This window comes from Pinus tabuliformis, chromosome 7 (assembly GCF_031772625.1).
Source record: "Pinus tabuliformis cultivar Carrire ecotype Pingquan chromosome 7, CPIR1, whole genome shotgun sequence".
NCBI classification, from domain to species: Eukaryota; Viridiplantae; Streptophyta; class Pinopsida; order Pinales; family Pinaceae; genus Pinus; species Pinus tabuliformis.
This window is the reverse complement of record NC_142293.1, coordinates 737,303,118-737,328,230: the sequence shown is the minus strand read 5'-3', so window position 1 is coordinate 737,328,230 and position 25,113 is coordinate 737,303,118. Positions and strand designations below refer to the sequence as shown.

The 25,113-nt window shown below is 37.2% G+C and overlaps 2 pseudogenes; both read left to right on the top strand.

Annotated features, from left to right (window-relative positions):
• Nucleotides 1-3,557: 3,557 nt before the first annotated feature.
• LOC149249635 (myosin-15 pseudogene) lies at nt 3,558-18,131 on the top strand (annotated as a pseudogene).
• Nucleotides 18,132-18,164: 33 nt separating this feature from the next.
• On the top strand, nt 18,165-22,916 carry LOC149249634 (myosin-15 pseudogene; annotated as a pseudogene).
• The last annotated feature ends 2,197 nt before the right edge of the window (nt 22,917-25,113 follow it).

The window sequence follows — 25,113 nt, the reverse complement described above, 5'->3', positions numbered from 1 at the left end:
ATCAATTCCCGGCACCTGGGAATAACCTTTTGCTACCAACCGAGCTTTGTATTTCTCCACCTTTCCTTCCGCATTTGTCTTCTTCTTGAACACCCATTTGCTGCCAATGGGTTTCCTTCCAACCGGTAACTCCACCAGATCCCAAGCCTCATTTTTGTGCAAAGATGCCATTTCATCAACCATGGCCTCTTTCCAGAATTTTCCATCCTCTGAATCCACTGCTTCCTTCACAGTTTTGGGATCATCATCAGTAACAGACAAAGCAAAAGCAGATGGACTATACCTTTTTGGTTGCCTTCTTTCTCGAACTGATCTTCTCACAGCCGGAGTTTGTGGCTCTTCATCTTCTGATTCCTCCTCTGCTGTAGAGTCTGATTCTTCCTCCTTTGGCTCAAACTCTATCTTCTCAGGTTCCTTTGGTTGGACTTCATGTTGAATAACATCTTTTACCTCTCTAAACACCACATCTCGGCTGTACACAACCTTCCGTGTGACTGGGTTCCAAAGCTTATAACCCTTTAAATCATCCTTATACCCAATAAAGATGCACTTTTCAGATTTACTATCCAACTTGGTACGTTTCTCCTTTGGAACATGTACATATGCATCACATCCAAATACCCTCAGATGTGAAAGAGAGGGTTTCTTACCAGTCCATACTTCTTGTGGAGTCTTATCCTCCAACACTGATGAAGGTAACCTGTTGACCAGGTAACATGCAGTATCCACCGCCTCTGCCCAGAATTCCTGTTCTAACCCAGCACCACTGAGCATGCTTCTTGCCCTTTCCATCAACGTCTTGTTCATTCTTTCTGCGACTCCATTTTGTTGAGGTGTATATGGAGTAGTCTTCTGCCGTGCTATACCACACTTCTTACAGAATTCTTCAAATTCCTTGCTGCAAAATTCTCCACCATTATCTGTCCTCAACACCTTTATCTTCTTCTCTGTCTGATTTTCCACCAGAGCCTTAAATTCTTTAAACCTGTCAAAGACTTCAGATTTCTTCTTAAGGAAATATATCCATGTATTCCTTGAGAAGTCATCTATGAATGATACATAGTACACAGACTTACCCAGTGATGGAACCTTCACAGGTCCAAACACATCACTGTGCACAAGCTCTAATATCTGTTTCGTCCTCTTACCACCAGAGGGGAAACTCACCCGATTCTGCTTCCCATATACACAATTTTCACAGAAATCAAAATCCAGAGAGCTATTATTCATACCTTCTACCATAACTTTACCATGAAGTATTCGAAGGCCCTTCTCTCCAATATGTCCAAGCCTTTGATGCCACAACATGGTCTTCTCTCCAGAGACCACTACATTCTCTACTCCATTTTCAGGAACCATAGAACTATTGCACCCATCAACAACAGTGCTACCTTGCAGCTTTTACAGAGTTCCAATCCGAACTCCCCGCATTAATATCAGTGCTCCTTGAACCATCTTGCAGGTATCTTTCTCAAACACCGTCTTTACACCTGCATCATCCAACTTGCTTACAGAAATCAGATTTCTGGCCAATGCAGGAATATGTAGAACACCCGGAAGTGTTCTAACCCTTCCACCTTGCAACTTCAACTTTACTTTTCCCCGACCAATGATTTTAGCCTTCCTATCATCTCCTAAGAAGACATCACCACCATCGTATTTCTCATACTCGCAGAACCACTCTCTATGGGGAGTGAAGTGAAAGGATGCACTTGAGTCAATCAACCATGCCTCATGATCTACATGTGTACTTGAAGAAGCCAAGTACACATCCCCACCTTCATCTGAGGTGGTTTTCGCCTCTGCAGAAGGAGAATCATCATATCCCTTTCCTTTATCAAGAGCTTTAGATTTACAATCCCTTCTGAAGTGCCCTTCCTTTCCGCATTTCCAGCACACCACCTTTGTAGGTTTTCCTGGTGATTTAGATCTCCCACTCGATGACTTATTTTTGTTTCTGTTCTGGGACCGTCCTTGTACAGACAAGGCATCACCATTCTGGTTGTCCATATTTTTCTGTCTCATCTCCTCCGTCAGCAAGGCTGAGACTATTTCATCAAACTGCAAAGCAGTTGCATTGCTATCTATTGCAATAACCAGACTATCCCACGAATCTGGTAGAGAACACAACAGACTGACGCACTTATCTTCATCTGAAATTTTAATATCAACAGATAATAACTGACTTACCACAGTATTAAACGCATTCAGATGCTCTATCACCGAGTCTCCATCTTTCATCCTCAGGTTATACAGCTTTTTCCGCAGGAACAGTTTATTCACCAGAGACTTAGATTGGTACAAAGTCCCTAACTTGACCCACAAAGCCTTTGCCGTAGCTTCCCCTGATACATTCAGCAATACTGAATACGAGACACACAATCGTATTGTGCTCTTTGCCTTTCGATCCAACTTCTTCCATTCTTCATCAGTCACTCCCGATGGTTTAGTACCCGGATCTACCGCGATCCACTGATCTTTATCCACCAACAGATCCTCCATCTTGAGTTTCCACAACTCAAAATTTTGACCATTGAACTTCTCAATCTCTATCTTTCCACTGCTCGCCATCTTCTTTCACCACCAGAATCGATCTCGCAGATCTCCCACTGAACAGGGTCTACCACAGGCCCGAGCGAAACCCCTCAGCAACAAAAGCGTCCCCTTGAAGCCAAAAAAGCTCTGATACCAAATGTAGGTTTTAACCCTGTACAGAAATTACCTGCATACAAATTCTTAAACAAAGAAAATAAACAATGCGAGATCATAACCCATAAAACACATATGCACAGAGATTTTTCTCTGGATCCCAAAACCGGGACTACCAGCTTGATTTTTCATTATTTTCCTTTCAATGTTACAATACATATTTATACATGCCGAAGCATCCAATACCATGGACCGAAAACCATCGTGTCCAATACCATGGACCAAAAACCATCGCGTCCAAAAAACATGTGCGAAAATCATGCACAAAACCATAGGTGGGTCCGCCCAACCTAACATATGGTCCAAAACCAAAATTTTCCGGGGCACTGCCCCGGACCCCATAAAGTGGGGTTACGGGTGCCCTTCAAACCCCCTATTAACTACGTGGAAAGAATATAACACAACCCAACATTAATGTCCATACGACTTGGATGGTACATACGGTGAGCCCTGATATAACTATACCAATGCCTACACATCCTCCACTGCTTTTACTCAGAGTTGTGCTTTTACTCAGAGCTGTGGGATTTGAACTCGGGTTGAACATACTATCTGTAGCACCAGAGATGGTCCGAAGAACGCTGTCTGGCATAGGACGAGCTGAGCAATGGAAATGCGACGGTAAGGAAAGCTGAGAGTCTATTCCCGGTAAAGGCCAAGCGCTATGAGACGCTCCAATCCATAAACGAAACCATGTGTCCTCCATATATAGAAAATTTGATCCTTTCGGTAGGTTCGCAGGTTTAGGCCAAATTAAATGAACTAGGAGCGCGATATATGTGAGTTATATCGCGTGATATGCAAGTTCTTCTCAGTTATGCGACTAAAATCAGCTATATGGGCTGGGTATGCGAGTACCTTGGCTGAATACACGAGATATCACAATTGGATATGTGGATTCTCCCCGAATACGCGGATTATCACAGCTCCAACTTCTGAGCGCCGAATATGCGGATCATGATTGTGGAGCAGCAAAAACTGAGGAAACCCTAGCGACTATGAAAGCTCAGCCTTACGTAACTTGCTTAACTTCAATTTACGAATTAATTAATTACATTTCATTTAAATTTATTAGCTCTTATAAAAAATAATTATTTATTTAATGTGAATTTTTATATTTATTGATTCGTTATATTTAAAAAAATACAAAGAATGGACGTAAATGTTCAAAAATATAGATAGACATAATAATTTAATATATATTTTATAACATAATAAAATAATTAAATAAAATATTGGCTTTCACCGTGCGAATTTTTTTAAAATTAAACGTATTGGTTTTCGCGAATTAAGAAATTTTATATTACAGTTAAACAAGTAGTGTGTTTATATTAATAAGGTGAAAGAAAACATTTAGATGGTATAATCACATTTTCCTTTGTTATTTTTTTAAGTAGCAATTAGGAAACACATCATTAACCTTTATATTAATAAGGTAAAGAGACATTTATATTAATATTTATGCATTATATAATTGTGTTTTCCTATTAGATTGAATAACTAATATTTAGTGTAGATGTGTGATGGGTTAAAAGATATATATATATATATATATATATATATATATATATATATATATATATATATATATATATATATATATATATATATATATTTGTGGGTATAATATGATGAATACAATAATGATATTCTTAAAACTCTTGAAAATTGGAAATCTAAATTATACATAAATTAGATTTTAATTAAAATTTCGAATTTATTTTTTTGGTCCTTTGTTTTAGATAACATGGAAAAAGTATAATGAATGCGTGCATGATCTGGCGGTCGGGGTTGTCGGCTGTCTCGCTCCCCGACTGCGTTCGATTCCCCCTGCTGCCACTGTATGCTGGTTCCATGGTGAATGTTCGATGTGATCCATTGCAAATGTAATGTATGATGTGATGGTTGTCAGCGCGTCTGACAAAAATATGAATGTAATAAAAGAGGGTCCCATTCCGCTTCTCTTGGGAACTAGCCCCTCCCTTTAAAAAAAAAACATGGAAAAAGTATAATGAGGGCATATTCAGACAAGTAAAGAAGGTGTTTGGAACTTCAACCAAACCAAATTTCATGAATCCATTACAATTGTTTTATGGTTGGAGAAGGAAAACAAGATAATGAGGATAATTTTCTCAACATGGAAGCTCGAGCGATGTATTCATAGTCTACTCTGCTTAAACCTTATCCAAAAACTTCATCTAGGGGAATATATTCTTGTCCTCCCCTTAGCTCACCAAGTTTAACTTTCATGGGGCATGTAAGTGAAACTCAAGACCCTTAGGAGTAGGAGTGTTTTGGGATTCTTATAGAGTCATCCTCTTTATCTTTGCATTTCATTTTAGTAAAAATACCAACAATGGAGATGGGTTGGTTGTAATAATGAAAATAATACAACAAGAAAGTCAATTTGGATTTGATAATCTTTTCATTGATAGAGATTCCCTACTTTATCATTGATGGATATTCTCTACCTCTCATCCATTCTCCAATTAGGATCCTGCATGGTTTGAATCCAAACAAAATATATTAAAATTGACATCTTTGGGTAGGGTTAATTGGAATATAAGAGCTGGGTAACTCCATCTTAGCCAATATCTCGATCCATATGCAAAGGAAAGTCAATGGGTCAGTGCATAAAATAGTTTAATTTTACCTTTCTCCAATTATGTAAGTAAAGAGTTAGTGGAAGATGATGATGTTTCTAGGTGCAATAGTGGTGATGGTCCTTTTCCAAGCTAAAATTTAATCTTTTTGGTGAATTTTGTGATTTTGTACTCTTTGTTATTTTTATTTTTTATTTTTGTTGTTTATGATTCTTATCCACATCAAACTAAAATTTTGAATGTTAGGCTGGTTTTGTTTATAGTGTCGGAAAATTCCTCTTGAGCCTTGAATCTATCATCTTAGCCATTATGTCCTTCCCTAGTCCTTTTTTACATTTGCCTATTTCTCCAACAATATTGTCCACTACACTTTTCATCTAGTTGGACTCGACTATGCTAATATTGGTCAATGAAATGAGTTTCGAATCTAGAAAAATAGAGCTTCATTTTCTTCTTTTTGTAAAGTGAATTTCTATTAAATCATCAAAATAATACAATTTAACATGTTCTAATTTTCCCTGGTCTGCAACTTGAGAAACTAGACCAATGCAAAAACTAAAATTTTGTAGTATCCAAACATAAAAAGAAGATAATTCCAATAGAAAAACATAGTCTATACATTAGGACATTATATCCTAATCTAGCTACTAACCTGGAGAGAAAAACTCAACACGACGAGAAAAATAAATGAGAATATGATCCGAGTTAGATCATTATACTTTTTCTCATCCATCTCGATGCTTCTGAAGTGGAAAAAGGGGAGGAATCATGCCATAGGTCCATTTTTATCGGCAGGACCAAATTTGGAAAATTGGGGTCTGGAACCTTTTAGGAGCATTTTGAGGAATCAAATGGATTTTTTCGGGGGGTAGAAATTTAGCATCTAAGCACAATATATTATTTTCCTATTCTACACACAAGGACCTTTCCAACAAATCAAAAATTTCCTCAATCAGAGTCCACGTACAAAATTTATGCTACTTGGAAGTTGACTTTCCTGTTTTCACCACCATAATTTGAGAGGATGTCACCTCAACTCCCATAACTCATGGAAAATGGTCTAACCATGTGATTATGATGAAGAAAAATCTAGAAGAGTCCATATTATAACTATGGTTAAGATTTGAAATCAAACCTAATCACTACTAGGCTAGTAATCTATGTTATATCATGCCACTAGGGGGAAAACATGTTCCATTCTTTTTAGGTAAACTTATTCCATAAATGACCATAGTAGCCATGACAAATAGTGAGAGAGCACATAAGAAGAGTTTATGCACTTGAGAAATAAGCTTGGTATATTTAGATAATATGGGGATTGTAATGAAGAGGACATATCAAAGGGGAGATCAAGAGATCTAGAAGAAATAGAGAACCAACCAAACAAAGGACTTGAAAGAGATCAATTGAATTAGAGTTTCGTTAACATTCATAGTCCATGTTAAAAATGGAAGTGAAGGTTGATAACAAGGCATACTAAGGTAAGATCAATGCTCTGAAGCTAAATCACTGGTTACAATAAGTACAATTTTATTTTAGTGTTCATTATATAGAGGAGGAATAGAATATTTCATTTGCACAATTGAAATTAGAGGGTCACGCCCTGACCTAGTGGGAAATCCATATGGATACCTTGAGGTTGGAGGGAGATCCTCTAGTTACTAAGTGGGAGGACTTTGAAATAATCATAAAGTCACAATTTTACTGTATGGGTATGTAAAATACTAGTGGATCTAGTGCAACTGCTTTAGGCAGAAGTAGGGGTAGAGTGCACAAGAGTACACCATAAAGTTTATAAAGATGGCCATAATGTTGAATATCTCCCCAAATAACCCATATCTACTCGTTAAGTATCTCGAGGGACTACACAACCATATGTAAAATAAAGTGATGTTGTTTATGCCAAGATCGATTGACAAGGCTTGTGTGTAGAACAATACCTAGAGAACATAGGCATGAAGAAAGGAAATGAAGTGCTAATTTTTCTTAGGGATATATTCTTCTTTGCTTTGATAATTGCATTTATTCATTAACACATTAATTTCACCCCATAACATCATAACATTATTCATATTTACATCATTATTCAACAACATATGCAACTATATAGAAAGAACAATATCATCATCATCAATGCAACAGAACATAAAGGAACAATAGAAGAAAAGCATTCACACATAGAGACACCAGGATTGGTCGGAGACTAGGGAAAACCCACTATGGGGAAACCCTTTCAAATTCTTCTTCTTCTTATATTGTCATCGCATGATTCAACAAAAGAGAGTACAATGATCCATATCTTCATTCATATAACTATTCATCAAAAGAAACTACAACATCCATGAAATGAACCCAATAATGCTTATACTCAAAATCTTGATTCTGAAGCCTGTAATAAAATGTCGCTATCTACAGTCAACTGCCAAACATTGCGGTCATTGAGAAAAATATTCAAGGAAATTAAATTCCATCATTTAGGTCTCGGTTGTATGGAGGAGGAGTCATGCTTGTGATTGGGAAGCTTCCAATTGCTCTCTAGAGCCTACAAGCAAGCGACTACAATTTGCAACTAAGATTCTAAAACCCTAGATGCTGGTCGCACAGAGGATGAGTTGTGTGTGCAAGTAGGATTCTTTGGTTACATGGATGAGCCTGGTAGTAAGTGAATGTAGGTCAAAATATCTTTGTCTTGTGCATATGATTGAGACTAAAAACCCTAAAACAAAAATGTGAGCTTCAAACGATGTAATTTCACTTTTGAGTGAACCTATTCATCCATGGATGAGCCTCAAACTTGTGTGAGCCAAAAACAAAGATAGAAGAGTGTCTCATAATGATGTCCAAATGAGGTATATGTCACTTGAATTTATAGCCTTTCAAGGGTGTCCACTTTTCTTTAGGGCCGACATTATCAAATATGCACATGTGGGATTTTATTCATAAGTACACTTTCTCTTATCATTTTTGAGTGATCTTTAGGTAAATTTTGGTCCTCTCGAAAAGTGGAATTCAATACAATAATCATATCCATCAAATGAGATGTCCAAAGTGGAATTTGACCACAGTTTCATATTTTAACACTACCTCTCAACAAGGGAGAATTCCAACTCCATCATGTCATGAGTATCCTATCAACAAATCATATCCAGTCTCGAGTATCTCATCATCACGTATTGTCATTGATCATCTCAATTCATCTCTTTCTTGTTCTTTATTATGTCTTGATTGTCCCTTCTCATATGTTGAATATTCTTGAATCTAAAAGAAGAAGAATTTTGACATCAAAGGGGAGCTCAACCTACCACCCTTTCTCCATTGGGAAGCCACTGCTACCACCCAGAATCTCTGTTAGTGGGGAGCCCAATGCTACCACCTGAGCAACATTAGTGGGGAGCTAAATTTATGACCTGCATCATCATCAAAGAGAATATCATCAGGAAGCACATCTCAACCTGGAACCACACTAGGAATCATATATCAACCTAGAATCTCATGGGGGATCTAAACATCTATGACCCCATATCGACCAATAGGTGATATAGGTGAGCTACTACTCAACCCATTCTATTTCCTACCGATCTTCCCAACAATGAACCTCAATATTCATGTGGTAGAACACCCACATCATAATCAACTTGGGTTGTATACTCCCAAGTACACTCTCAACCCATTGGCCAGATGGGGAGTGGTATTCCCAACAAGCCTAGCTTGTGGGTATGGTGCTAACTGGGGTATACTCTACAAAGACCAAGATAGGGGAGCGACATCTCCAACCCTATGGATAATATATAGGGGAGAAAAATATATTACCCTATTATCCAAATATTCCTCAACCCCAAGATCCCTCCATCTTAATTCCACACCCTGGGAGCTCAGATCGGGGGGAAGGGCTGGATCAGTGTTCTCGATCAGTCTTGCTCTTTGTAGATCATAAACATATCATCGTGCTCATATCTAGTAATCATCATGTCTCAATAACAGTTGTGTCCTATTCATACTGGACATCAAATCAAATATCATATTAGAACAAAAATATATATATCACGAAAGGGATACCATAATCATCCTCCCTCTCAAGGAGGTGCCAACCACAAGCCTAATTTTGTCTCATATTGCACATTGTCTCAATATATGAAGGTATCTTAGTCCTAGATATAAATGGGATTCTATGCCAATCAGTTTCCACTCTTTGTCATCATAATTTCATATCTAGAACTTTCTCAAACATCTCTCCAAAAAGATTCTTCATCCTGCTTCATATCTAGCCATGCTACAAACCTCGTACTCAACCTTAGTCTCTCATATCATGGTAGATATCATACTAAGGCAACACCCAGATGCGCTCATAAATAATAATACCAAACATCATAATTACACCCATGCAGTCACATATAATAAGAATAATTTCTTACTCCAAAAAATTGTTCATTACATGCAAATATCTCAAAGGGTGCTCAACGACATCTCAATGTGTATGAAGCGGCTCAATCATGAACTTGTTCAGGATCTATTATCAACATATGTGGATGGGTGTTCAAACGAAACATCAATGCTTCAATCAACTATCAATTTCCAAGTCAGGTTCAACAATAGCTTCTTGTAATTCAATCAGAGTGTCCAATGATTTACATTTCCAATTTCCAACAATTCTCTAATAGCTTCGCAAAATGGATTTTCTTTTCCCAATTTCAGAAATTGATTCATCATACCATGATTCATTATTTCAAGATTCATAAGCCATCTCCCTCTTACGTACATCATCAGAGGCTTGTTACATGTCAATAGTGGAATGCCAGCATATAAAACCAAAAACGAAAATCAAATCATATCTTGGAACACTTATAAAGTAGAGGTTTCGATCAACACATAATCCTATCTTCACCAACTAACTTTCAATGCAGACACATCAAGATCGGGAAGATTGATTCATATAATTCTCTTTGTAAACATAACACTTTACCAAGCCGACATTTCAGTCTCACATATAATCGAATCAAATAAGTTAACTTATCAAATTTTAGATGCCAAATCAGAACTAATATCAAAATCATCAATATCACAGTATCATATTCTTTAGACTAGGTAGAGCTCTCATCAATTCATGAATTCATCTATTATCATGGCAAAAATTTGTCATTTAATTATCAAATCAATATTCATCAAGTCGTCCTCATGATCATAATATGTCACTAGATGCAAATGCATATACTAAGAATATGTTCCATTCAATTATTGTGAGATTACTTCACACTGAATCAAAATTGTCAATACTTCAACCATTGTGCTAAGAACAAAGAGGCTATAACAAAACCATTATTGAATACCAATATTAGTCACTGAAAGTCACTATGCCTATATAACATTTTTATCAAGGCAAATCATCAGTCGTCAAATAAAATCATTAGTCATCAGGTCAAATCCTAAATTTTCTATCTTTGTGAGATCTATAGTTCAGAACATATCTCAATCATCAAGTCAAAGTTCTAAGTCATTATCATGTAAAAAATCCAAACACTACTCATCTATATCAATCAACCAAACCTAGTCAAACTTTTGTAGCACAAACTTCAATGGTTAAATCATAATGACATATCTATATGCATATCCCGGTCACCTGAAAACACACACTCAGTATACATATTCATATTATAGTAAACATTCAAAATCCACTACTCATAGAACTTTATGTTGTCTACTTCATGTCTGTAGGACTGATATCCTTCAGGTGAACATCTGATTTCATGCACAAAACTTCATTTTTATTTCCTACAAACATAACCATATCCATAGGCCTTCTTCTGTGTAGTTGGGAGACTATAGTCACACCCTTGACCTTACTTTTATTGGGATGAAAGGCTACAGTTGCACATGTAAGATCGCTTCCATGCGACCGAGGCTTAGAGTGAGAGAAAACTCTCTCTTCTCAGATTAAAACTTTGCTGCAGATCAACAATGTCATATCTTTGCTTATTCATGTCAATAAATATTATTTTAACAGTAAAAAATATACATATAATGTAAATGATAATAGAAGGATATTATGGAGAGATTCCCCCTCTTAATGGGAATCCACTTTAGTCATCAACCTGTCTATAATGCATCAACAGATCTGTTAGATCATAAAGTCAAACTATATCACATATTCATCATGGTCATATCATTTTAGCATCAACTACTTCACTATTACATCATGACATCAATATTTTCATCATACCTTAGGGCTTACCTTGTCATCAATATTGCAGCTAAAACATAGCATTGAAACAATATACCATGAATATCTTGTAGTACTCAAATACCTGTGCACCTTCTTATTTTACATAGACAACTTGTAGTACTTTTCAACCTTTTCATCAGGTGCCTCTTTACCTTTTCCAATGCTACTTTTCTCTTCCTGCACTAGCCATGATCCTCAAGAGGGATCCACTTATCTCAACTCATCAGGAGGTTAGAAGCATCCAAATACTCAAATATACATACATGAAGCATAAGTAATAATAATAAAAATAATTAGATCTATCAGTCAAAAGTAAATATATAAAGGAGCATCATATGTTGGAAAGTACTTATCTTCAATGAGAGGTGATTATCTCCCTCTTGAGTCAACCTTCAAGAGCTATCACTGTCCACTATCCATATAACAATGTTTCCTTCAATATTTCAACCAACTCTATCAACAACTAGGCCTAATAGAGACTATCTCATCTAGGGATTTGTAAAATTCAACACAAGTTCTTGAACATATTCACATTGACCATGTTAGGGTTTCTAGATTGCATATCTCAAGTCTTTTCCATAAACTAGGGTTTCTCCCAAACCCTAACCCCATAATATCCATCAAACCCTAATAGGAAAGTTCCCTAAGGTTTTCTTCAAACACTAGAATTATTTTAGGTCTCCACCATCCTCTTCTTGCATCCATCAACAATGTCATAATAAGGATATTATCCATGACTTTTCTTTAGTCCAAATCTAATTCCATGCTAATTTTTCTTAGGTTTATAACATTCTTTGCTTTGATAATCGCATTTCTTCATTAACACATTAAGTTTACCCCATAACATCATAACATTATTCATATTTACATCATTATTCATCAACATATGCAATTATATAGAAATAATAATGTCATCATCATTAATGCAGTGGAACATAAAGGAAGAATAGAAGAAAATTATTCACACATAGAGACACCATGATTGGTTGGAGACTAGGGAAAAATCCACTATGGGGAAAACCCTTTCAAATTATTCTACTTATCAAAATTGTCATAAAATGATTCAACAAAATAGAGCACAATGATCATATATTCATTCATACAACTATTCATGAAAAGAAACTACAACAATCATGAAATGAACCCAACAATGCTTATACTCAAAATCTTGATTCTGAAGCCTATAATGAACTCTCATTGTCTGTGGTCAACTGCTGAACACTATGGTCACTGAGAGAAATATTCAGAAAAATGAAATTACATCATTTAGGTCCTGGTCACATGGAGAAGGAGTCATGTGTGTGACTGGGAAGCTTCTAATCACTCTCTGGAGCCTACAAGCGAGCGATTGTAGTCTGCAACTGAGATTATAAAACCCTAGATGTCGGTCGCACAGAGGAAAATTTGTGCGTGTGACTAAGATGTTTTGGTCACATGGATGAGCTTAATAATGAGAAATTTTAGTCAATATCTCTCTTTCATGTGTCTGCAACTGAGGCCCAAAACCCTAAAATAGAAATGTGAGCTCCAGACCTTGCAATTTCACTTTCGAGCAAGCCTGTTTCTCTATGGATGAGCCTTAGACCCGTGCAAGAGAAAAACCAAGATAGAAGAGTGTCTCATGATGATATACAAATGCGTTAGAGGTGACTTGTATTTATAGCCATTCAAAGGTGTCCACTTTTCTTGAAGGTCGACCTTATCAAATATGCACATGTGGGATTTTATTCTTAAGTACACTTTCTCTTATCTTTTTTGAGTGATATTTAGGTCAATTTTTGTCCTCTCAAAAAGAGGAATTAAATGAAATCATAATATCCATCAAATGAGTTGTCCAAAGTAGAATTTGACCACAGTTTCATACTTTAACATGAAGTGGATTGAAGAAAAAGGATCACCAATACACTTCTAAGAAGGGGAAGAAGAAGAAGTGGAAAGAGGGAAAACATAAAAAATGAAGTCACAAAACACATGTTAAAAAACCCCAACAACCACTACGACCACTGTAATATTGATGGTCATATCAAGGAGAAGTTTTAGATATTGCATCCAAAGCTTAACTTGAAGAACAAAAAAAAATAAGACAAAGAATAATCTCATGTCCACAGATTTGAGAAATGGAGTTGAAAGTATTTTAGATGCGGATGAGAAGATTTTCTACGTGTTAGTGAAGAAGGAGGTTAATTGGAGTAGCCTTCAATAATAGGAAGAGTAAGAATTTCTCAAACTCTTCCACATCAAGATATAGGTCAAAAAGATAATGATTGATGCTCCTTTTGACTCTGGATCATAGGAAATATCATTACAACAAATATGGTAAAAAAATTGGGATTGGGACTCCATGATAATATAAGCCCATATCCATTGGCATGGGTAAATAAGGATGTAGATATAAAGCTAGAAAATTAGTGCAAAATTAGATTTTCTATCAATGTTGATTTTATTGCTAAATTAGAACTATATGCAGTTCTCCTTGATGTATGTGGAATGATATTTGGAATTCCCTTTATGTATATGTGTGATACAAATTTCATCTGAAGATCCAACCAATACTCTCTCATAAAGGATGGAAAATTTTACACCATCATTGTGCACAAAGGTAAGTCAATTTTTTTCCAATAAGTGCCAAACAAGCCAAGAAACTAATCAATTCTAGTAAGAAGTATTTTTTAATATTTTAAAGAGAGAATTATTCTATAGAAGAGTCAATAAGATCAGAGGAGAAATTTTATGGGTGTACTAAGAAACATAGACGACAGTTGGAAGAGCTTTTATAGGAATACAGGGATGTGTTCTGAGAGACTAAGGGGTTACCACCCAAGAGGGAAGTGGAGCACAAGATCTAGCTATTGTTGAACTCCCCATTGTCAATAATTGGGATGTACAAATAGTCTATCATAAAAGTAAGTGAGGTGAGGAAAAAGTTATTGTAGTTGTTGGAACATGGTGTCATTCAACTTGGTACATCAACATGAGGGTCACCCATCATCATTGTGCAAAAGAAGGAATATAATTAGCTAATGTGTCTAGATTATAGGGTGTTGAACAAAATCAAATTTAAGAATAGGTACCTGTGCCCAGGATAGATGATTATTTGGAATATTTTCAATAAGAAAAGTACTTCACCAATATGGAGTTAAATTCTTGATATCACTAGGTTTGAGTTAGAGAAATGATACCTGGAAAACTACCTTCAAAACTAGGAAAGCTTTATATGAGCGGTTAGTCATCCCATTTGACCTATGCAATGCACCAACTAAATTTATGAGGTTAATGAATAATATATTTCACCCTTTATATATTCATTCCATTACCTATTTGGATGATATACTAGTATATAGTGCTACCTAGGAGGAGCACGTTTACATTTGACATAGGTGTTGGAGACATTAAAGAAGCACCAAATACTAGAAAATATCAAGAAGTGTGAGTTTGCACAACAATATTTGGTGTATATGGGTATCTTATAGGTGGAGAAGAGCTAAACATAGATCCTTCCAAGATGAATGCCATCATGAAATGGTAGGTGCCTACTAGTTTTTATGAGGTTAGGAGTTTGGTTGGGCTAGCATAGTACTTGAGGAAATTCATAGCCTCGTTTTTAGTAGTAGTAGCACCACTTCATGCCATAAAAACAAGTGGAAAGAGTTTCTAGTGGGGAAAGGGTCAATAGAGGATCTTTGAAACGTTAAAGAAGAATATCAGTCAAGCACCAATTCTGGAATTAGTAAAATTGCAACAACCCTTACAAGTGGAGACATATGCAACTAGTTGGATTTGTAAGAGTTGAATCCACTGTCATCATTGAGTATATTCATGTCTCAGTCATGCATTCCATTGGTGACATTGAAATAGTGGGTGGGGTAATAATCGAGGATGATGGTATATAAGAGAGTGGTTTTGGAGTAATGGAGTCAAAACAAGGTGATGATAGAATGAATGTCATATTGAAAGAAACACAAATGGTAATTCTTGATTTTCATAATGTTTTGTGTGTGAAATATTTTGATATGAAGCTAAATATGGAGGAAAAGGAAAAAATATGAGTAGATGAAAGAAAAGATACTACTTGATGGAATTGTAAAAGTTGAAGTAAGAGATTAAAGTTGAAGTGGAGTAATGCGAAGATAACGATGACTGTAGAAACTAAACAGTTGGAGTAAATAAAAAAATATAATGAGGATATTCTTTAGTGGTAAGAATTAGTTTAGTTCATTGAGGTAGTGGTTACTGTTAGACTCCGTCTCATGTCAGAGATTGATTCTTCTTCAAAACCCTGTTTTGAAGAAGAAATCATTAAATGTGTTGTGTAATTTAATTCTCCAGCTCTTCAAAAGGCAGCAGCTTCCTCAGCTCCTATCTCTGCAAAAGCACAAACAAAAGAAAACAAAACATCATCAGCAATCATGTCCATTTGTTTGATCTGGTCTAGAAGTTGTCTTCAGTTGTCATTTGGTTATACAACTCTCCATACATTTGGTTGCTCAGATTTGGTTACTTAGCAAAGGAATCGCTGGAATGAAAGGCATACTTTAATCTCTTGACAAGCACATGCCTGTGGGTTTGTTGCCTAGCCTTCAACAATGTATATAAGGAGGTGGATTCCTCAAGGCAATCGAATCTGATTTTACACTAACATTCGTGGCTCCATGCACAGTTTTGCAATGGAATTGGCTTACCATTGGCACTATATGCTTTGAGCTCAATCTCCCTCTATGTAAATCTCTGCCAATTGATTACTACCACACAGAAGGGCCAGTGCAGGGAAGTTTAATGTTCATCTCGTTTCCCACACCCATGATGATCTGGGATGGCTCAAGACAGTTGACCAGTATTATGTGGTTTCTAACAATTCAATTCAGGCTGATGCTGAAGAATCCAAGAGTTTGGAAATTAGGAAGCTCCAGAATGCTTTGGAAAAAATGCAACTTGAATCAGATGCAGCTAAAGCATTTGTATTGAAAGAGAAAGAGGCAAATCTGGTACTCCGAAATAAACTTGAACTTGCTACCAATCAAAGCTCAGCCTTGGAAGAGAGCTATGTGAAAATCCAGGATTTGACAAGAGAAAATCAGTCTCTTAAGATTTCAGTGGAATCACTTGAGAAAAAAGTTGCAGACACACACAGAGAATTGGTGATATCTCAAAAATGAAACTGATGAAAGACAGAGGAAAGTAAAAGAAGTTGAATCAAATATTGCTCAATTTCAGGAGACAGTGCATAGGCTGGAAGAAAAACTATCAAACTTGGAGTCTGAGAATCAAGTTCTACGACAGCAAGCTTTAGTTGTCTCTCCAACTAATGGCCTGACAAACCATGCAACACCTATGATTTTGCAGAAGACTCCAGAAGCTCAGCAGGTTTCTCAAGGGAGTCAACAATCTATGTTTGATTCACCTATTGATTCTCAAATCGTTAAAGTAAGGAGTAATTCTCTGTCAGATACGAAGCTACAATCAAGGTTTTCCATTGAGAGGCAACAGGAAAATCAACGAGCTCTTGTTAAGTGTGTAATACAAGATGTAGGTTTCAACAATGATAAGCCTGTTGCAGCCTGTATCATATATAAAGGCCTTCTTCACTGGCATGCTTTTGAGGCTGAGATAACACCAATATTTGACCACATCATTCAAACTATTGGCTTAATTATTGAGGAAAAGGATGATAATGATGCCTTGTCATATTGGCTTTCAAATACTTCAACATTGATTTTCTTACTTCAACGCAACTTAAAACCAAGTGGGGTTTCTACAACAACTCAACGTCGTTACCCTGGATCAGTCACTCTTATTGGGAGGATGACACAAGGGTTAAAATCACCCTCAAATCATGGTTCATTAGGAACTGGTGGGACCTTTGGTGCACATGAGGGAATACAACAAGTGGAAGCAAAGTATCCAGCCATACTCTTCAAACAATAAGTCACGACTTATCTAGAAAAAATCTATGGTATACTCCGAGAGAATGTGAAGAAGGATATAGGCCCGCTACTGAGCCTTTGCATTCAAGCACCAAGAATGTCACGAGCAAGTGTGAGTAAAGGATCGCGTTCACCAAACATGATTGGAGCTACCCAACAAGTTTTGAGTAGTCATTGGCATACCTGTTGCTGCGACGGGAGTGCTGTTCTTTTAGAAACGGTGAATATATAAAATCCAGACTTGCAGAACTAGAACAATGGATATGCGAGGCTTCAGAGCAATATGCAGGGACATCTTGGGATGAATTAAGGTACATCAGGAAAGCTGTTGGATTCCTGGTAATACATCAGAAAGCAAAGAAGACTCTGGATGAAATAATGCAGGATATTTTCCCTGTGCTAACTGTTCAACAGCTTTATCGGATAAGCACTATGTATTGGGATGACAAATATGGTACACAGAGTGTATCCCGTGAGGTTTTTGCAAGCATGAAGATGATGATGACAAGGAGTACTCAAAATGCCTCAACCAATACATTTCTGCTGGATGATGATACAAGCATACCATTTTCTGTTGATGAATTAACAAAGGGTATGTCAGATGTTGATCTCTCAGATGTGGAGACTCCACCCCTCCTCCGTGACATCTCAGCTTTTCAGTTTTTGCAAGAAAACACATAGCCCGTGAGTTTTTGCGTCGGATGGCTTAACGATATGACAAGGCAACAAATGGTTGAGCATATTGACCTACGACTTTCACAATGCCAAGATCCAGATCACGTTGGGATCCTTTGGCGATTTTGTGGGATTACGGACATCTGTGGCTTTTGGATTGAAACGCACTGAATGGAAAGCAATTGACACCCAGCACTGCTACGGGACCCTGGGATTCAAGCAATGCTCGTGATTTTATCCAGTTGATCATGGTTACAAGATACAGGCATGGAAATTAGGAAATGAGCTGTCCGGAAGTGGCGTTGGAAACAACATCAGTGCCGAGCAGTACGCAACTGAAATCGTTGAGCTTCAGAAAGTAAAACCACTCCTCGCTGCGCCGGATGGAGTTTTTGACGCTGACTGGTCCACGAAGTTCATTAAACTAACGGAACCAAGAATTTTTAATGTTGTTACACATCATATCTACAAACTTGAAACAGATTTCGGTTGCCTATGTTTATTTTTAGCAATAGGATTGACACCTGGAATGCCACTTCATCAGTTATCAAATAGAAGGATGCGCCTTTCCCTCTTCAGAAGCGCTGAGTGTTTGTTTTTTTTTTAGTTTTATTTATTAACATTGAAAAACAAATCCCTGGTCTTGGGGGGTCGATTTGTTTTTGCTTTACAGATTTTTTTTAATGTATAAAAAAAATCATTTGTAAGGGCGGGAGTTAGAAGAAAATTCTGAGTGCTGAAGGAGAACTGAGCTCCATTGTACAGTCTTTGACAGAGGGATTTTTAATGAAATTTCACAGCTCTGACTTCTGAGATTCCTGTGGTATGATAATTTAGCATAAGTTTTTCTCTTGTTTCATATGTAATCTGTTATGTTTCATTTCATTACATGATCATTTCTAACTGAACAAATGAAGTGTTTAGGTAAGAATTCATGCCTGCCATGCTCTGCCTATAAGTTTGTTCATGTTTAATGTTTTCCTCTGTTTGACAAGGATTCATCTCCTATGCCCTTGTCAGCTCCTCACCAGTCTTGCCATCCCATTTAAACTCTAGATTTTATGCTAAATTTCTTGCCTACCTTGCCTCAGTCGATAACCTGTGTTGTTCATTATATTTCTCTGTTTCAAGCTGTGATTTTGCCCATGCAGCCCAGAAAAACCCCGTTATTTAATTAAAAAACCCCAAAATCAATCTTTCTAATCAGTTTACTAGCCTAATATCAGTGTTACCCATTTGGTCATCTCATCAATTGAAGATCTACTGAGACTGACCGGAGAGAGCCTTCTCCTACCCCGTAGGGCTAGCTACGGGGCTGAATGGTTTGATGTTGCCTTGAGGTTTACCTTTCTCAGCCTGAGGTGAAATTTCAAGTGCTAACATACTGGCGACCATACTGGGGAGAACATTCAATTTATTGATTGTCTTGTCCCAGTTAATGCAATCAAGGTGCAGATCTGATGTTGATGGAGAACATTCAATTTGTTGATTGTCTTGTCCCAGTACATGCAATCAAGGTGCAGATCCGATGTTGAAGGTGGACAGCAGTCAGACACTTATGCAGGCTGAACCATTCACCTGGTGACTCCAACTCGATCCAGACATTCCAACGCTCGCTGATCCATTCATGCAATGGAAGGGTATGTGGCAAACCCTACCCTGTGTGAAGCTGTAGAAGAAATAAGAAAGAAGTTAGCAGATACTGAATTTGATGAAGATGTTTTCAGTGCCTTGCTTCAATGCTCGAAATCTCTTAAGGTCTTCAAAACTAAATTGTATGAGTTAATTGTTGAAAGAATCGAAAAGGAGATTCAGTGTCTCGATGAGCAAATTCAGTCATATGATTTCCAAGACCCTAAAAAGTTCTTGGAAATCCTTCCTCATTCGAAAAAAGATATCATAGAATTGCCTACAGTCGTTTAAATTGACAATGTGCAGCTGGAAGTATGTGTTGCAGAGTTGGGGCAGCCAACAGAGTCCGGCTTCCGTGATCCTATTGCGGCATACATTGACACATTTTTCAGTTTGATTGATAGATCAGGCTGTATTTTCCGTGACCAGGGTCAGTACGTGCATGAAGGGCTGCCAACAACTGCATCTGTGACTTCGTGGCAGCTTTCTCAACCGGCATCATTTTCAGGTTTACTTGAATGGTTAATTTGGCATTTTAGTATTACCTGATCTAGTGTTTGTACAGCAAAGTAGGGTAGTTTTGTAAATAAATAAGCAGCCATAAGGGTAGCATCTTGTTTTAGTTTGATTGAAGATTGTTTGAGTTCAGTTTCAGTTTGAAAATAAGTCAAGAGTTGTGTTGATGATGACTCCATTGCCCAATGGGTGGAGGCACTGTCTGCTCTCCCAAAGTTCTGCGGTTCTTGGCACCTCCACGGAGCGGCAGCTGCCATCCCAAGTGGAGCCGATGTTAGACTCCGTCTCATGTCAGAGATTGATTCTTCTTCAAAACCCTGTTTTGAAGAAGAAATCATTAAATGTGTTGTGTAATTTAATTCTCCAGCTCTTCAAAAGGCAGCAGCTTCCTCAGCTCCTATCTCTGCAAAAGCACAAACAAAAGAAAACAAAACATCATCAGCAATCATGTCCATTTGTTTGATCTGGTCTAGAAGTTGTCTTCAGTTGTCATTTGGTTATACAGCTCTCCATACATTTGGTTGCTCAGATCTGGTTACTTAGCAAAGGAATCGCTGGAATGAAAGGCATACTTTAATCTCTTGACAAGCACATGCCTGTGGGTTTGTTGCCTAGCCTTCAGCAATGTATATAAGGAGGTGGATTCCTCAAGGCAATCGAATCTGATTTTACACTAACATTCGTGGCTCCATGCACAGTTTTGCAATGGAATTGGCTTGCCATTGGCACTATATGCTTTGAGCTCAATCTCCCTCTATGTAAATTTCTGCCAATTGATTACTACCACACAGAAGGGCCAGTGCAGGGAAGTTTAATGTTCATCTCGTTTCCCACACCCATGATGATCTGGGATGGCTCAAGACAGTTGACCAGTATTATGTGGTTTCTAACAATTCAATTCAGGCTGATGCTGAAGAATCCAAGAGTTTGGAAATTAGGAAGCTCCAGAATGCTTTGGAAAAAATGCAACTTGAATCAGATGCAGCTAAAGCATTTGCATTGAAAGAGAAAGAGGCAAATCTGGTACTCCGAAATAAACTTGATCTTGCTACCAATCAAAGCTCAGCCTTGGAAGAGAGCTATGTGAAAATCCAGGATTTGACAAGAGAAAATCAGTCTCTTAAGATTTCAGTGGAATCACTTGAGAAAAAAGTTGCAGACACACACAGAGAATTGGTGATATCTCAAAAATGAAACTGATGAAAGACAGAGGAAAGTAAAAGAAGTTGAATCAAATATTGCTCAACTTCAGGAGACAGTGCATAGGCTGGAAGAAAAACTATCAAACTTGGAGTCTGAGAATCAAGTTCTACGACAGCAAGCTTTAGTTGTCTCTCCAACTAATGGCCTGACAAACCATGCAACACCTATGATTTTGCAGAAGACTCCAGAAGCTCAGCAGGTTTCTCAAGGGAGTCAGCAATCTATGTTTGATTCACCTATTGATTCTCAAATCGTTAAAGTAAGGAGTAATTCTTTGTCAGATACGAAGCTACAATCAAGGTTTTCCATTGAGAGGCAACAGGAAAATCAACGAGCTCTTGTTAAGTGTGTAATACAAGATGTAGGTTTCAACAATGATAAGCCTGTTGCAGCCTGTATCATATATAAATGCCTTCTTCACTGGCATGCTTTTGAGGCTGAGATAACACCAATATTTGACCACATCATTCAAACTATTGGCTTAATTATTGAGGAAAAGGATGATAATGATGCCTTGTCATATTGGCTTTCAAATACTTCAACATTGATTTTCTTACTTCAACGCAACTTAAAACCAAGTGGGGTTTCTACAACACCTCAACGTCGTTACCCTGGATCAGTCACTCTTATTGGGAGGATGACACAAGGGTTAAAATCACCCTCAAATCATGGCTCATTAGGAACTGGTGGGACCTTTGGTGCACATGAGGGAATACAGCAAGTGGAAGCAAAGTATCCAGCCATACTCTTCAAACAATAAGTCACGACTTATCTAGAAAAAATCTATGGTATACTCCGAGAGAATGTGAAGAAGGATATAGGCCCGCTACTGAGCCTTTGCATTCAAGCACCAAGAATGTCACGAGCAAGTGTGAGTAAAGGATCGCGTTCACCAAACATGATTGGAGCTACCCAACAAGTTTTGAGCAGTCATTGGCATACCTGTTGCTGCGACGGGAGTGCTGTTCTTTTAGTAACGGTGAATATATAAAATCCGGACTTGCAGAACTAGAACAATGGATATGCGAGGCTTCAGAGAAATATGCAGGGACATCCTGGGATGAATTAAGGTACATCAGGCAAGCTGTTGGATTCCTGGTAATACATCAGAAAGCAAAGAAGACTCTGGATGAAATAATGCAGGATATTTGCCCTGTGCTAACTGTTCAACAACTTTATCGGATAAGCACTATGTATTGGGATGACAAATATGGTACACAGAGTGTATCCCGTGAGGTTTTTGCAAGCATGAAGATGATGATGACAAGGAGTACTCAAAATGCCTCAACCAATACATTTCTGCTGGATGATGATACAAGCATACCATTTTCTGTTGATGAATTAACAAAGGGTATGTCAGATGTTGATCTCTCAGATGTGGAGACTCCACCCCTCCTCCGTGACATCTCAGTTTTTCAGTTTTTGCAAGAAAACACATAGCCCGTGAGTTTTTGCGTTGGATGGCTTAACCATATGACAAGGCAACAAATGGTTGAGCATATTGACCTACGGCTTTCACAATGCCAAGATCCAGATCACGTTGGGATCCTTTGGCGATTTTGTGGGATTAAGGACATCTGTGGCTTTTGGATTGAAACGCACTGAATGGAAAGCAATTGACACCCAGCGCTGCTACGGGACCCTGGGATTCAAGCAATGCTCGTGATTTTATCTAGTTGATCATGGTTACAAGATACAGGCATGGCAATTAGGAAATGAGCTGTCCGGAAGTGGCGTTGGAAACAACATCAGTGCCGAGCGGTACGCAGCTGAAATCGTTGAGCTTCAGAAAGTAAAACCACTCCTCGTTGCGCCGGATGGAGTTTTTGACGCTGACTGGTCCACGAAGTTCATTAAACTACCGAAACCAAGAATTTTGAATGTTGTTACACATCATATCTACAAACTTGAAACAGATTTCGGTTGCCTATGTTTATTTTTAGCAATAGGATTGACACCTGGAATGCCACTTCATCAGTTATCAAATAGAAGGATGCGCCTTTCCCTCTTCAGAAGCGCTGAGTGTTTTTTTTTTTTTTAGTTTTATTTATTAACATTGAAAAACAAATCCCTGGTCTTGGGGGGTCGATTTGTTTTTGCTTTACAATTTTTTTTTAATGTATAAAAAAAATCATTTGTAAGGGCGGGAGTTAGAAGAAAATTCTGAGTGCTGAAGGAGAACTGAGCTCCATTGTACAGTCTTTGACAGAGGGATTTTTAATGAAATTTCACAGCTCTGACTTCTGAGATTCCTGTGGTATGATAATTTAGCATAAGTTTTTCTCTTGTTTCATATGTAATCTGTTATGTTTCATTTCATTACATGATCATTTCTAACTGAACAAATGAAGTGTTTAGGTAAGAATTCATGCCTGCCATGCTCTGCCTATAAGTTTGTTCATGTTTAATGTTTTCCTCTGTTTGACAAGGATTCATCTCCTATGCCCTTGTCAGCTCCTCACCAGTCTTGCCATCCCATTTAAACTCTAGATTTTATGCTAAATTTCTTGCCTACCTTGCCTCAGTCGATAATCTGTGTTGTTCATTATATTTCTCTGTTTCAAGCTGTGATTTTGCCCATGCAGCCCAGAAAAACCCCGTTATTTAATTAAAAAACCCCAAAATCAATCTTTCTAATCAGTTTACTAGCCTAATATCAGTGTTACCCGTTTGGTCATCTCATCAATTGAAGATCTACCGAGACTGACCGGAGAGAGTCTTCTCCTGCCCCGTAGGGCTAGCTACGGGGCTGAATGGTTTGATGTTGCCTTGAGGTTTACCTCTCTCAGCCTGAGGTGGAATTTCAAGCGCTAACAGTTACAATGTAGAAACGATAAGGTAGGAAGGTTATAAGCACTAGTAAAAGGACATTATTTGGGGAAATGAGCCCCACTTATTGGTATTTACACCCATTACTAGATTCGAATAAAGTGAAAAATGTGGTAAAATAGATGATGGTGTTGGTGATGAATATAATCCAAGAAAAGAAGATGGAAAGACAAAATGTAAGTGCATTGAATCACCTACAATTTTAAAGTGTAAAGGTAAAAATAGACGAATGATAAAAAGTAGGGAAGAAAAAAAGGATGAATGGTACACAATGTCTCTACAATGAAATATGAAAAGAAAGAAAAGATAAATATATAAGTAACTACATTTATGTGGAGTTATTGAGTAAAATCCCTTGACTTGACTAGGATATACTCTAAAAGTATACACTTTTTATTTTTGGGACATGTATGTGAGCATTATAAAATCATCAAAAAAGCAAGAAAAAGTTTTATTTGATTTGATTACAAATTTAATAATGAAAATGAATTGCAAGAAGATTTAGGGAAACAACAATACTTGTATACTATTCTACTGGAAAGAACAAAACATGTGATATCACCCAATAAAATTGAGTGAATGAAATTTTGGTAAAATCGTAAGGAGATAAGTTGAAAATATGAGTTGAAAAAGCAGTTTTTTTCTTTTTTCTCTCTAAAATTTGATGACGTAATATAATATGATTTTATTATTTCCACTATTATTTTATAATATTCTTTAGGAGGCCCATTTTAGACCTAAAAATTATATATATATATATATATATATATATATATATATATATATATATATATATATATATATATAT